General features: G+C 38.4%; 1 pseudogene; it reads left to right on the plus strand.

Moving 5' to 3' along the window:
- Nucleotides 1-433: 433 nt before the first annotated feature.
- On the plus strand, nt 434-9,730 carry LOC121474589 (annotated as a pseudogene).
- The last annotated feature ends 6,164 nt before the right edge of the window (nt 9,731-15,894 follow it).

The raw sequence follows: 15,894 nt of genomic DNA on the forward strand, positions 1-15,894 counted from the left end.
ATTAACCTTTATACAAAGAAGTGTGGTAAGGAAAGAGAACTGGAACAAAAAGCATGTTTTTTAGACGGGTATTGTTATTTTGATGACATGTCATTCTCCCCAAGGGTTGCCAAGTCCCAGTGCCTTTCATCAAGGGGTTCTCTCAGGAGTGTTCAGAGCGATGTCTTAATCTTACAGAGTATTCTTAAATTTACTTACCTTATCCATGCCTATAAGGCCAAGCGAGTATATATGAATCGTGTGTGGCTGTATGATTTTATACACAAATCTTCCTTGATTTATGATGGGGTTAGTTAGACAAGCCTACATTAGCCTGTACTTGGGCCAAACCATCTAACACAAAACCTATTTTATAACAGAGTGTGGAATATTTCCTGTAATCTATTGGATACTCTATTAAAAGTGAAAACCAGAACAGTTGCGTGGGCACAGAATGCATAAATTATATAGGTGGATCACAGTTTACCCCCGTGGTCCTCATGGTCGTGTGGCTGACCGGCTGCCACTGCCCGGCATCATGAGAGAATATTCTACTGCGTATTGCTAGCTAGGGAAAAGATCAAAATTCAAAACCTGAAGTACGGCTTCTACTGAATGCATATTACTTTTGCACCATCATAAAGTCAAAAAATCATGGAGACATTGTAAGTTAGGAACCATCTGTATATGTAGATGTTCACATCAAGATGAATATATTATATCCACATGTATCAGGAGAATTATTTAAACCTTAGAATACTTCCAGGTTTTCTAAAGGGAGCAGGATCCAAGAACAAACCTTCATCAAGTTTGGTAATGAAAGTAAAATTTAAAGACACTGAAAGAAAGCCAAATTTCACTTCATGAGTAGAGTCAGATGCCAAGAGAGGTGTGGAGGGAGGCTCACAAAAGGAAGAAGATGTAGCTGACGTGACTAGAGAAACTAACAGAAGAGGGTTACAGTGACTGACGTTGGGGCACAACTCTGGGAAAAGACCATTCTCAAAACCGCCCCTGACAGGTCTCCTATCAACACCCCAAGATGCTTATCAAAATATACCTGCAACATCACAGAACTCCCTGTGAAGAACTCTGACAAGGTCTTAAGACAGATACGTAAGAAAAACTACCAGAGGTATAAATGCACTTTCATTAAACGGAAAATGGGAATGTGCTGTTGTGATTGTTAATTTATGTGTCTCCTTGACTAGGCTAAAGGATGGCCGAATAGTTGAGAAACAGTATTTTTGGGTGTGTCTGAGAGGGTGTTTCCAAAGAAATTAGCACTAGAATCCAAAGACTGAGTAAAGAAGATCACTCTCACCAATGTAGGTGAACATCATCCAGTCCCTCCTGAGGTGGCCCTGGACCCAGTCTCCCCTGAGGTGGCCCTGGACCCAGTGGCTCCCGAGGTGGCCCTGCATAATAATTGCTAACATGTATTGAGCGCCTACTGTGTGTCACGCATCGTGAAGGACTTTTCTTCCTCTATCATAAGGGACTACATCTTCCATGTATATTTATAATTCATTGCCATGATCCATGTGAGTTAGGACAGCATGGCCTAAACACAAGCTCTAATCATGAGTGGCTTATTTTGAAAACATTAAGCAATCCAGTATGTGATTCGCAATTATGCTAATTATAATCCCGTCTTTAACACTGTGAAACGCTCAGGTAACTTTCACATTCTTAGTGCAAAAGGACTCACTCTTTTCTACGATCTAGTTCCCTAGATCATTTCTTTCCTCTTGACCAGGGTCTCTCCCATGCCACACTCCCAGCGAGAATGCAGTTAGTCTTTCTCAATGACAGCTTCACTCAAGAGAATTGCACCCCTCTTATTTCGGAGGGTGGGAGGGGGCGACAAGATAAACTGGCTGTACCTGCTTGTTCTTTCCCAGAGGGAGGGAGAGGGAATGCTCTGAACTAGCAGTTCGCCTCCAAAATACACAGCACACCACCACCGCCACCACCACGTTGGCCCAGCTGTCATACATACCAAAGGAGAAAGCTCTTATCAGGCCTTTTCAAGACCCTAAAATTTAATGACCATGTCAGTGTGCCTTTGTTTTAAGCAAAAAGTAATGCGTAAAGTATGCACTGATTCAAAATTAAATTAGATACTATTTCTCACTTTATACAGGGGTACTTCACATGTTTCTTTAAGTAAGTAGTTATTCTGGTACAATTATATAATTCCAAATATAGAATAAATATATCCATGATTTTAAAAAAAACACTGGTATTAACATAACAAAGTTGAACTGGAACTCCAAGAGATTAATTTATAAAATACATGTATCATGCAATCACATCATATACTTGACCCTATAAGTGGGGACCTAAAGAATTCTATAGTTAAAGAATAATCTGGGTGAGGGGATGGGAAAAACAAAGAGAATTAAGAGATACAAACTTCCAGTGATAAAATAAATTAAGTTCACAGAGATGAAAAGTGCAGTATAGGGAATATAGTCAATAATACTGTAATAATGTTGTATGGTGACAGATGGCGACTACGCTTATGGTGAGCCCTGAGTGATGTACAGAACTGTCAAATCAATATGTTGTACACATATTGATTGATAACAGAATATTGTATTTTAATTATACTTCAATTAAAAAAGCGATCATCTTCCCTTCAGAATTTAAAATTTTCCAAATATTGACATTTCACCATATATTTGAATATAAGACTCCTGATACCAATAGTTATAATTTATATTTAGAGTCGTATCATAGTGGCATTAAAAAAACATTTGAGCATTAAAAAAATTATTATTATTGCAGGTCCAAGTGTATCAGCAAGCTCATCAAGTAGGGGACCTCAGGCAGCTACGCACAAACTGTGTTTTCCCGTTTGAAGCGCAGAGCCAGGATCCTTGATGGAATATTGAATTGGAAAAGCAGAAGCCTCCACTTTGGTGTTAACTCTAAAGCATTATTTTAATGAACTAATGGACTTCCCAAACATTAGATCAAAATCTATTAAAAGAAAAACAAATACTCACTTTTACCACATATCAAAATTTTTCAAGTTAATATGTTCTTTTCATCTCCACAAAAAAAAGACTGGAAATAGTTTTGAGGAAACATTTTTTTTTAATGCAAAGTTTTTCTGAAGGACAATTTTTAGCTAGAATTACTGATCTATAAAAGCTATCTACTCTACAATGTCATTTCCATCCTCAAGTAGGGGAAAAAAATGGTCCTTCTGGCAATTTCATTAGGTACTTTATTAATCTCAGTTACAGAAGTGATTTAAGTCTTACTGGCACTGACATTTTACTCCTTCCAACTCATTGAGGACAGGACTAGCTCCTCTTTATCCCATTCTCTCCCCAACAGTAGCACTGAATTTAGCATATTTTTTCACTTGTATTGAATTAACAAACTTGGGAGCATTAAATATATTGTTTATAAGTTAATATGTCATAAAAATATGTTAACTGAACCAAAGAAGTAGAAATAAGACCTCAGAGAATTAAATTACTAAAGGCCAACAGCCAGTTAATGGCAGAAACAGATCTAAATCTCAAGCCTTCTGACGTGCAGTACAATATTCTTTCCGTAACCAAAGTTTCTTGAATATTTATTCAAATGTTAATTATAAATTTACCATTTGAGAGGCATCTGGGTGGCTCAGCGGTGGAGTATCTGCCTTTGGCTCAGGGTGTGACCCCAGGGTCAAGGATTCAGTCCCACATCAGACTCCCCGCAGGGAGCCTGCTTCTCCATCTGCCTGGGTCTTTGCCTCTCTCTCTCTCTCTCTCTCTCTCTCTCTCTCTCTGTGTCTCTCATGAGTAAATAAATAAAATCTTAAAAGAAAATTACCACTTTAAATTCACTTTAAAGAATGTTAAGTTACGGAGACTTAATATAATTGTTATATTTTCACTTATTAAAAATAGTCTATATTGGATTGTGTTGATACTTTTTCTTTACTTCTTTTGCTCTCGTATATAATAATAAGTTCCCAGTAATTTTAATTTTTAAAAACATATTCTGCTACTAAATTTCATCACAAGAGAGTATATACCAGATATCTATAGTGATGTGATGTTTTACAGTAAGGGATCAAATGAAGGACACTAAGAAGAGCTAGCTGCCCCTCCTCCGCTCCGGCTTCCTCATAGGGTCTGCTCAGCCTATACCAAGAGGAGTGTTTTCATGGCTACAAGTCGTTGGTTCTGTATCAGATTAAGAGTTAAATTAACTTGACTTATAGAGAACTTTATGGCTTAGACAGAATTTAGTGCCGGCATCATGAAGAGGTTGCACGAATATTTATTGAATATAATCTGTGTGGGAGATTCCTTTATCCCACTGAATCTTCATGCCAGTTTCGTGAAGTTGGCATGCATGTGCTCACTTTACAAATGAGCTTATATATGTTGTATGTTATATGTAATATATGTTAGAGCTGGGATTTTAATCCAAGTTATCCAATTCAAGGGGCTGCTGGGTGGTTCAAAGGTTAAGTGTCCAACTCTTGGTTTTGGCTCAGGTCATGATCTCAGGGTCATGAGATCAAGCCCCATGTCGGGCGGGCTCCATGCTAAGTGCAGAATCTGCTGGAGTTTCTTTACCCCTCCCTCTCCTTCCCCCCTTTGCCTCCTCCCCCTGCTTGCGCTCTCTCTCTCTAAAGTAGATAAATAACTAAAATATTCAGGTTATCCTATTCAAGTTCTCCTTCTCTCTAGTAATATTCAGATATGCAAATTTCTAAGATGATGTGGGTAAATCGTATTTTTGCCTTAAAATACTTATAGCACAGAGTTGTTGAAATTGTGCTTATTATTTGCTTCAGTCAGAGTCATGATGGAACACACATGGCACACTCTAATAAGTTATGCAGGGTTTAATAGAAGGACAAGGGTGTGACAGGATGAAGAGAAGCCAACAGGTGACGATGAAGGACCTGGAGAGCTAGCCACAGTGAGTGGCGAGCTGTTGCCATCTCTTGCCTGAAGGGCAAAGGGAATAGGTGGTGATTCCATTCCATCAGCTACCATAAGCCAAGTGAAAAGGAAACAGTGGAGACTGCATCAGGTTTGGGGAATCTGCCTTCAGGGCCTACTTGGTTAAGAAAAAAGTTCTAGAAAAAGTTCTACCTGGGTAGAACTCTTTAAAAACTCATATTTGCATTTCAGGTAAGAGAGCCAGTCTTGGAATGCAGGCGTAAACATTTGGCCTTTCTCATATTTCCCTTCCCAGCTTCCAGTGTAGGAGGAGAAAAGTAAACCCAGAGAGGGATGGGAAGAATTAGGAAGGGAGAAGAAATAAAAGAACAGGACTTACACACCCTCTGCAGTGCAGTTTCCTTAGACTTCTAACCGCAAGACATACAGAAAGGAACTGTGTTAATTTGCCATGAAGTTGAACTTATGTCATTCCAGAATAGAAAAGATTTGTTATGTTAATATCTTGGAATGGATGAAAAGTTACAGAAACAATCTAAGTTAATTTTAAGAGGACTAGAAAGAGTGATTTGACAGGGCATGGTTGAAAATAGCCTTAGGAGAAAAAATAAAATCATTTTACGCTTATATTTCACTAGGTTGAAATATTTAATAAACCAGCGACCTACATAAACACTGAGCACCATCAAATATATATTTGACAATAGTACCATGAAGAGTTAACCGCAAATAACTTTCAGCCTTGTTAGACTTACATTACCAATAAGCTTGGGTTAGAAAATTGGCCATAAATCTTCAGTGTAGTATTCATGTTTTGCTAAGTATTACAAAAATGTATTTAAACATAATTTACTGTTTGTCATCAAATGCATATAGACGCCTATTTAAAAAAAAAAAAAAAAAGCCAACCTGAAGTTTATTTCTGGTTTACCTCCTCTGTGAATGTCAAAGTCACAGAGCCAAGAGTGTAAGTGTCAACTTCAACTTTTGACTTGTTTTCACATCCCTCTCCTATGTATTTTGAGTGAGCGTAAAAATGAGCTATTTTTGTGTTTTCCACAAGATTAAATTCTTTATTCTTTTTCACTTCCAGCCCCTTGAAAACTAAGCAAGGCAACAGAAACATATCCACCAGCCTCTGTATCAAGTCACTAAGAAGAGTCCAACTCTTTCACAATGACTCATCCCCCTAAAGGTAAGAGTATGGTTAATTCTTCCAGCTAGAAGTTAGGTTGAATGGCTTATCTCCAGCATCCAAAGATCATAATCATCTGATTTATTTTGAAATACAGTTTTCAGCAGCAGTATTCTAAGAACCAAGTCTGTTCATCACTCTATAATCCCCCACATTGTCTACGGCCATACCACCCTGAACGCGCCCGATCTCGTCTATAATCCCCCATATTAAGATTTGTATTAATCTCTTTGAAAGCATGAATAATACAATATCCATTCTCCTATTTTTCAGTGAAATATCAAAAAGCTTATTTAAAAAAAAAAAAGAAAAAAGGAAAAAAAATTTCTTCCCCCTCCTCCGCCTCCAGATGAATGGATTTTCCCCTGAGCTTTCACATTTCCAACTTTGCTTTTGGTTTCCTTGACTATAGTTGACCCACTTGGTCCCTATTTCCCTGAAATCTTCCTTCGCCTTTGAAAATGTGATACTCCTATTTCCCCAGCTACAGTTTTACTCTCTCCCATCTCCTCCTCTCTTCTTGACCCATCCTGCAAGGGCAGTCAAAGCTTAGTTTAATATTTTGTTCTTCTCTTTCTGTAGATTCTCTATCTTACCAATTCTAGCAGTTTTCCACTATCACACTTATGTTGGTGATTCCCAAAATGTACAACTTATGTCTTCGCATTTCGTCCTTTCCCATCTTCTGCGTCAGAGAGCATCATGTCTTAGGGAACCTGTGACATCTGAAATGTCAGTAAGCATGAAACCCGGCCAAATGCCCCTACCCATTTACTGGCACCCTGATCTGCCCCCAATCAATCAAATGTTGTCCTGGCCCCACCCTTTCTGCATTTGTATCTTCCTTTTCCTTTCCCCAGAGCAGACCTTCATCTCATCACTGGAATTGCTGTGAGGTCCCCAATTATGTGCTAAGTCTCTGCTCCTGAGCTTGCCTTTCAGTGCTGCACACAGCTGCCAGCATTATCTCTTTTATCACTTCTGTTATCGTGCCAGTCTCTTAGACTCTCTTCCTCTTACCTATGAGATCTCATTTAAATTCTTGAGTATGGCCTCTAAGGCCCTGCATCAATGGAGTCCACAATCCCCATGTTTTCTAGACAAATACCTCATTACTCTTCGACATTCTATTGCTTTAGCTTCATCAAGTAAATACTCACTTCCCACATATATCTTAATCATCCCCCTTGTATTTTTCTCACAACCTCAAATTCCCTCCTTTGTCCTTTTAACTGGCCCATGCTTATTACTAGCCATACTTACTATCTTTGGCCGTATAATTACCATAGCATTGTCATTCCTGAGACTATAACATTTCCTCTACTTCTCATCTAGCCTATTTTTATTTTCCCTGAGGGTCTCATGTCTAGCAGTCTATATGTTGCTGACAATCCCATATCATTATTCAAATAAATTGTCAACCTAAATGTAAACAAACTATGCGTAATTTCAGATGAGTGGACTAATGCTTAAAATGCTTCCTTTATTCGTGAGATCAACAAACATTTATTTAGTATCTGCTATATGGCAGTGACTATGCCAGCAGCTAGGAATAAAAAGATATATTTTTAAAAACCCTCCTCCTATAAAAATATGCTCAGTAATTTGAAAAGCTCCTCTTAAAAGTTATTTTCCCATTCACCAGCAGGCACTAGTCATTTTTGAAGTTTAGTTATCATTGTGTCATTTAAATATATGTCTTTTATTTCTAGAAGGCATTATTTATGAGTTAAAATAATTCCTTAATTCAACAAATATTCATTGAGTACTTACTAGGTGCGGAATGCATGAATGAGTGAGCTCCTTAAGGAAGGGAGTTTTTTGTTTGTTATTTTATTGTATCCTCTGTCAGAAGAAATACATTTTAAGCTTTCAAAAAATGTTGACAAAATATATGAGGACATGAAATTCTTGCTTTTAGGAACATTAAAAATTACTCTCCATACTTAATAATATTGTGCTAAATGAAAATTCCAACAAAATCCTTACAATATCAATGATCTGAATAACAAATGTCTATCTTCAAAGGCAAACCAAAGCCTTATCCACTCTCCATTTCCATATTATAAAATCCTCTAGAAACCATAAGAGTAATTTTAACTTCTGAAACAAAAAGATATTTTAAGCTGAAAGCAAGAATGCCATATTTATTTTTTACAGTTGAACTGTTTACATAATTACACTAATTAAGATTCCAACTAATTTTCATGGAAAGAAATCCTTCGGGTACTACAAGTGTTCTTAAAGTAAAATTATCACAATTCCTCTGTGATTTTGTTACATTTTAATTACCCTCTTAAGTTTCTAGACTCTCTTCTTTATAGTTTCTTGGTACAGATCTGTTGGTTGCCCTTATGTCCCTCCCTTTATCAGTTTTACCATGCAGTTCTCTAGCAGCATTAAACCTATGGGCTCCACGTTGGCCCCAAAGCTTCAGCCAAACATGCAAGTGTCAATGACCTGGACGTGTGCAGCTGCCTGTGAGTGCAGTTTCTCATTTCTCTTACATAATATATATGATGAACAGGTTTTTTTTCACCCCTTAACAGTTTTGTGTTAGGAAAGCAAGTAACAGTATTTGTACAATCAGCGCTGTTAGAAGGCAGTCTCAGGACGGAAAACCTCTGCTCTGCTCCTGACCTTGCCTCTGAGGTGGGTCTTTCTGAGGCAATCATTCTGACACAAATAGCACACACTATCGTTGTTCTGACCATCTGTTTGCAGGATATGTATTTCTAAAGTGTCAAGAGAGTCCAGCTGCCTACTTGAAATTGTGAACAAACTACAAAATAAGGGCCAATCCAGATTTTGTTTGGTCTGAAGCTTGTACGATACTGGGAGACCCTCCACAGAGAAGTACAGAAATGCAGGGTGGCCCGGGTGGCTCAGTCAGTTAGGCAGCTGACTCTTGGTTTCAACTGAGGTTATGATCTCGGGGTTATGAACTTGGGGTCATGAAATGGAGCCACATGTCGGGCTGCATGTAGCCCCATGTTGGGCTCCACGCGAAGTGTGGGGTCTGCTTGAGATTCTTTCTCCCTTTCCCTCTGCCCCTCCTTCTCCTATTCTCTCTCTAAAACAAATAAATCAATCTTTTTTAAAAAAAATGCTGAATGCAAAGACAGTATGAAGTACAAAAGTGGACATTTAGCTCTGTCTTCTCCGCAATGGGAATAGCTCTCTTGCCATTCTCATCCCCTGAAAATGTGCACCTGTGCAAAGCTCGTCTCCACCCCCTTCTTGGTCAGGATCCCCTCCCAGCTGCCAAGCCAGGTCACCGTCTGCAGTGGTGCTAAAACCACCGGAGACACTGACGGATCAGAGCCTCAGCAGCTTGGCAGCCCCACACCCCCGACCTCACTCCTAGCCGCAGCTTCCGAACCAGCGCCACTTCTAGGGACATTGACCCAGCAGCCACATTCACTGGGGCTGGGGCTGCCACTCTGAGGTGGCTGGCTCTGGGGCTGGAACTGGACTGCATCTAGGAGCCTGATAGCCTGATTGTTGGGTATTCCAGGAACCCTCTCTGAAGCAATAGCTCTTCTCCTACTCCATTCTAGGTCTTGCCCTCCCAGAGGCTAGGGGACCCTTTTGCTTGATGGTGGCCTTTCTCATCCTCTTCACCATGTGATGGAGTCCTCTCCACCTCCCACAGGTCTTTCTTTCCTTCTCATCTGCCCCATATGTTCCTTTACCTATACCTCCCCAGGCAGTCTGGGGAGTGTGGTTGGCTCAAGGTTTGACTGAGGGAAGACAAAGAAATATTGTATTAATAAGGAAAAAAAAGGTGGACACTTATGTAGAATAAGAAAATAAATGACCAAAAATTAATGTAGATCCGAGTCCTTTTCTTTGGAGATCTCTTGGGCCATTTACCAGAGATACCAAAAGAGAACTGCTCCTTGTTGGCAACCTGGCTTCTTCCCTTGACCTGAAACTCACAATAACGCTCAGAAACGCTCAGCCCCCTGGACGAGGCTCGCGGAAGCTTTAAGTCATAAGCTGCACGTGGGAAATTTACTTCTGCTCAATTGAAACAGACAAATGAGCAGACAGACCTTCATACTCTTTCAGATGGCTTTTTCTACCCTAGCTTTGGCCTTCTACTGAGCTTCTGGCCTTTTCTGAGTTTCCTTTAATGGGACCATCATTTTTATTAAACAAGCCAATTTTTATGCTGCAGAACATGGTATCCAGGGACGATTCATGTCCCTACAAGGCTGTCACCATTCCCTCTTCTCCCCGACTGTGCAGAGGAGGTCGGCATGACAACGATGCAGCCTTTGGTGTTGCTCCCCCAGATTCAGTCTGCATGTTCCAGACTAACATCCAAGCATTTCAACTCTTTTTTTTTTTTTTTTTGCCTTGTTCGTTTTCTTGAACTTCTCCTTGTCCACCATCAGGATGGTTTTCAGGGCCACATAGCCTCAGGACTAGGCGAGCGGAGGATACTAAGTTCTTAGGTTTTCCAGCTTCCAGGAGCACCTGTAGTACAGCAGCTGAGCCAAGACATTTGCTGAAGCCAAAGGGAAATATCTTTCCTAAAGATATTTCTGATACTAAAGCAAAACTTCCCCGCATACTCTAGAGGATCACGGTGCCTTTTATAAAATACTCCGGTTTCACAAAAAATTCTATATTGCCTTTCTCTTACATCTATACGTTTACAAAATGGCTTATACTAAAAGTATATTTTCTGGCTTTAACTAGCATACGTAAGCACACTATCCACTGGGAGATCTTGAGTCCTCAGGGAGCTACAAATAGTAACACTAGGCTGCCATTGGGGATTATCTCATAAGGATAATGAAAATAAATTTTGCTTTGATATTTCAGATCAAGCTTTTAGGAACACTAGCTGGGGCAGAGCCTCAGACTGGAATTTGGCCCCATGGGTCTATTTCTAGTTTCTGAATAAAAGTGTCTTTGGCAGTTCATGTTAGACAATTCTATTGAAGCTCATTAAGAAACTACTGGACATTTTTCTTATGGTTTATGTAAAGATTGTTGAGCTGCTTTTTATTTTTAAGAAAAAAAAATTGGTTTGCCTCAATTTTAACAATTCTAAAGAAAATTCAAAATAATACCAAGCTGTCTCTCTTGGAGGCCAAGCTGTAGAACCTCCAGCACTGTTACGGAAACTGTTTGGGTAGAAGAAAATTTTCTCTTACATAACTATATTGCTAATCATTTAGCAGCTAAATTTGCTGGAAAAACTAGACTCCCAAGAGAATAATGCTCACCTTGCCAGGTACTTTCCAGTATGTTTTAGAGTCGATCAATCCCTTATCAGTGTCTGTTAATAGTAGAAATTTATCCATAACTGAAAATGTGCTTGCTATTTCTATTTTCTTTGTACCACTTTTTACATAAGTTCCCTAAATATAAAACTGTGTCATTCCCACTAGGATATATAGGATACAAATAGCTAATACCTTGTAAACAAATATTGCTATCAGATAACCTAGAACATTTTTTCCAAGGTGAGCATTTTGAGATTCTACTTTATTAATACACAGATATGGAGAGCACATTAATAAATCTGCCCTTTGAGAAAATATCCCAGTGGTTTTCCTTTTGGGAATGAAGCCTTAGATCAGTGATCTTCCAGGTATGACCCAAGGACTGATATGAAGGGCCTCCTCACTATTTAGAAACTTATTAAGTGAGCTATTAAAGTTTATTAATACGTTCCATTCACAAACCATTACTTTGTTAGAAAATTTTTCTAAAGGCTACAATGCAGCATTCTGTTAAGAAGCCTGGCTGCTGTGCTATGCTTGACAATGTTGTAAAGTCCTACTGGGCACATCCCCTCATATTGTTAAGCTTCCTAAAATTCTCCAGTAGAATTTCACACTATTATTAGTGTATCGTCAATGTAGCTTTTAGTTAATCACAGCATTCACTTGTTGCTATTCTTTCTTTGTTTTTAATACCCATATCATTATTCATTTTACTTTATTATCAATTTTTATTTCCTCTCCTTTAGTTAGTACAGATGCAGATTTTCATAAGCATATGAAAAGGGTCTCAACTTCAATAGTCATCAGAGAAGTGCAAATTAAAAAAAAAAATCGGAGGGCCACCTGGGTGGTCACTCAGTCAAACGTCTGCCTTCTGCTCCGGTCATGATCCTGGGGTCCTGGGATGGAGTCCCACATCGGGCTCCCTGCTCAGCAGGGAAGTCTATCTCTCCTTCTCCATCTACCTCTCTCCCTGCTCATGCTCTCTCTCTCAAATAAATTAATTTTAAAAAACAAAAAAATAAAAATAAAAATCAGATAACATCAAGCCTACTAATATAGCTAAAAATAAAAAGAATATCTATATTTATATCTATGTAATCTCGTGTGGATGCCATAAAGCTGAGGGCTTCTTACTATCATTAGGTAGAGGACAATCCTGAGAGAGTTTTAATAGTATCTCAGAAAGGAGAACAGAAAAATCAGGGTGTTTGTGAGGATCAGGAGCTTGGCTTAAGATGGATATTCAAGGCAAAGGCTTGATTAGGATTGGTGCGGATCATTAGAATTTAGTACTGGTGGATGCAGCAGGATTTTGAGAATTTTGAAGCAAGGAGTTTAGGGAAGTACACAGCTGTTTGGTGCTATCTATTAAGCAGTTGAACAATTTGATGTTTATTTAAATATTTTTTTCAAAAGCTCCCTGAACAAACTATAAAACTATCTGCATCTAAAAAATAAATAAAAGAGAGAAAATAAAATAATAAAATAAATAAAATTATCTGCGTCTTTTATTTTCCTAGACAATGGAATAGTAAATTCATGCTGATGAAGAACAATAAAGTCAAGTTGAGGAAGACAGGCAAATAAAGTCATGTTTATGTAGATTATATTCAATATGCATATACATGGTTTCAGTTCTCACCGTCCCACTGTGATCATTCTTCAGCCTGGACTATGAGAGGGTTCAATAACATCTCGGGATATGTTCAGTCCAAATTCTCATCAATATTTGAGTTACCATGATACTCCAAGGTATCCAGTATCATGTTTCCAAGGATGGTTGTTTCAACCTGCACAGGTGTCAGTTTTCTTTTTATTGGAAGATCAATTGTTGGGTTATTCGATGGCACAGTGGCTGCTCAGTAATATTCAAACATCTAGTGATCACACATCTGAACATTACAACCACACAAGTGCCAAGGGAATAATTATGATTAGAGTTTATAATTCATTTGTTAGCCAGGAGACAAGATGCCCAAATCAGACAGAGGATAGATCTCATCTCTCAACCAAAAAACCCACATAACAGATAGAGGTTTATTAGCTAAACTGACAATTCTGTGGTTTGTTCCTTCCCAAATCTTTTTAATGATATTAAAGATACCAAAGAGGTCTTTAAGAATATAAATGCAACATACTTCCCCTAAAACATCACATATTCCCTCTCAAGAAGCCAGTATTCTATCTATAGAGGCTCTATTCTGAACCAGCATCTGTCCAATTTAACTAACATCCTAAGTGGCTCTTCTCTTGGTGGCATTCTCCAGTTTAGCTGGTTTGTAAACCATGGCATGTTGGAATCTTCCTATTCCTAGGCCCATTTTAAAGCACATGGTGAAATTTTTCATGGTGAAAGGGAAAACTGATGGGCCAAAACGGTCCCTGAGTGATGCAGAGGCTACCCTAAAGAAAGGAACAGGATTACCAACATAACAAGTTTCTGTCCAGTGACAGTTAGAAATGAGTAGTCCTTTGTACACAAATCCAGTTACCAGTCATTGAGAGCCAATCAATGATCTGTTTTTAGATCGACCCCAATGGATTGTCAGTGTTGTAAAATTTGGCACCACTCGTCAAGCATAGTTGAGTACTAAGCAATGAGTTCATGGCATTGAGATCCTTAAGGAGACCTAAGGCAAAAGAAAAATAGTATGTCTTTCTTTGAAAGTTTTTTGAAAGTTAGTCGGCCTTCCCATGTATACCATTTGTACTCTAGCCCATGTCTCAGTTCTATTTTTGTGTAAGTTCAATTTCAAAACTGAGGCTCAACAAAAGATCACTGAATGTTCCAGTGGAGACAGGAACTTTCTTTTCTAAGTACAGTGTGATGTGGAGTTTCAAATTTCTCACTGTCTGATCTGTTGTGGGGTTTTCTATCTACAATGTTAGCTAACAGTCAAGTACAGTGACCCCCGGAAACCAATGGATCTATTACAAGGAACTGGTACCAAAGGAAGCTGTGTGGCTCCAAATGGAAAAGTATGTTTTCTTTGCTTTAGTCATATGCATAACTTTATTAGCAAATTATAACCATGCACGGGACTCATACAATGGAGTGACAAGGTGGCAGGCATTAAAATTAGGAATAAAAAAATAAATAAATAAAAAATAAATAAAATAAAATTAGGAATAAGGTTCTTATAATAACTTAAAGCTAGCCTTATATAAGCAACAAGGGAAATAAAATGTCCAGAAAAATAAAGAACAAAATAATGCACATTAAAGCATTATAATCTATTTATTCTGTGACTCTTCGGCAAAAGTTGCCTATGTATCATTTAGTCATTTACTTGGCCCAAAGATCTTGAGTTGAAATTATCTCCTTCTGATGATTGTCTGCCTCTGGAGATATCAAAAAATCTTCATCTTGAGATCTCTGCTAAGGGCCATTTCTAGTGATTTAGAGGTAGTTTGCACCTCTTTATTTGAGAGACATGAATCCAAGGATCAATCACTTAGAAGTTTATTGTTTTTCTAATTGTGAACAGTACCTAATGGGCTCTTTCTAAAAGAACTGGTCTCAGGTTTTTAGATCCTTCAATGATTGTTTAAAAGGAATATAAGAAAGGCTGCTCAAACCTCTTGTTAAAAATACTGCATGTATTTGCTGAATCCCCTGCAATATCGAACAATGTCTATTTTTAGTAAATGGAGCCCAGAATTGCAAGTGATGTTTCTAGATGTGTAAGTGAACCGTTATTAATTGATATGGGAGAGCCAATGAGTCCCAGAGGGAGTTGATTTCAATGGCAATATCTTAAGCCTTAGAAGTTTGAGAATCTCTGAGAATTTTGCCAATTGAGTTTTACATGTTCTTTCTTCCTTTCTAGAGCTTGTGGGCAATATGAGCAGTAAAGTTTCTAAGTGGTGGGATTTTGCAAAGCTTTTTAACAGCAGTTACAGTAAAATAGGTACTTTGTCACTAGAGAGATAGATAAGAAATTCCTCGGTCAGGAACACAAAATTAGGTAATATTTTTATACTGTTTCTAGCTCTCCAGGTAGAAAATGCTTCAAAAATCCTGAGAATAAGCAATGACCAGAACATATTAAAAATCTACTGGGCCATACGGTAAAACAGAGAGCAGAAATAAACTCATGCATATACAATCAACCGATCTCCAATAAGAGTCAAGAATACACAATAGGGAAAGAATAGAGTCTTCAATGAACAGTGTTAGGAAAGGCTCTCTGCTTTCCACTATGTGAGGATAAGAATAGAAGCAGCGGTATGCGACCACGAGGAGAGCCCTCCCTGGAACGGGCGATGCTTGCACCCCAGTCTCAGACTTTCTAGCTCCCCAAAATGTGAGAAATAAACTTCTGTTGTTTAAGCCACCCAGTCTATGTTATTTTTGTTATAGAAACTTAAACTGAGACAAGGAATCTGATTCTCATCACGAATTCTGATGTGTTGGCCTTCTTTCCCCACACCAGGAAATTTTCTGACACCATCTGGATATTCTACATTTCAGTTCAGTTCTGACACTAATACTATGAGATCCCACTGATAATAGGAATCTAAAATAGTCAAACTCATAGAATGG

The sequence above is a fragment of the Vulpes lagopus genome, chromosome 13 (genome assembly GCF_018345385.1).
Source record: "Vulpes lagopus strain Blue_001 chromosome 13, ASM1834538v1, whole genome shotgun sequence".
NCBI lineage: Eukaryota > Metazoa > Chordata > Mammalia > Carnivora > Canidae > Vulpes > Vulpes lagopus.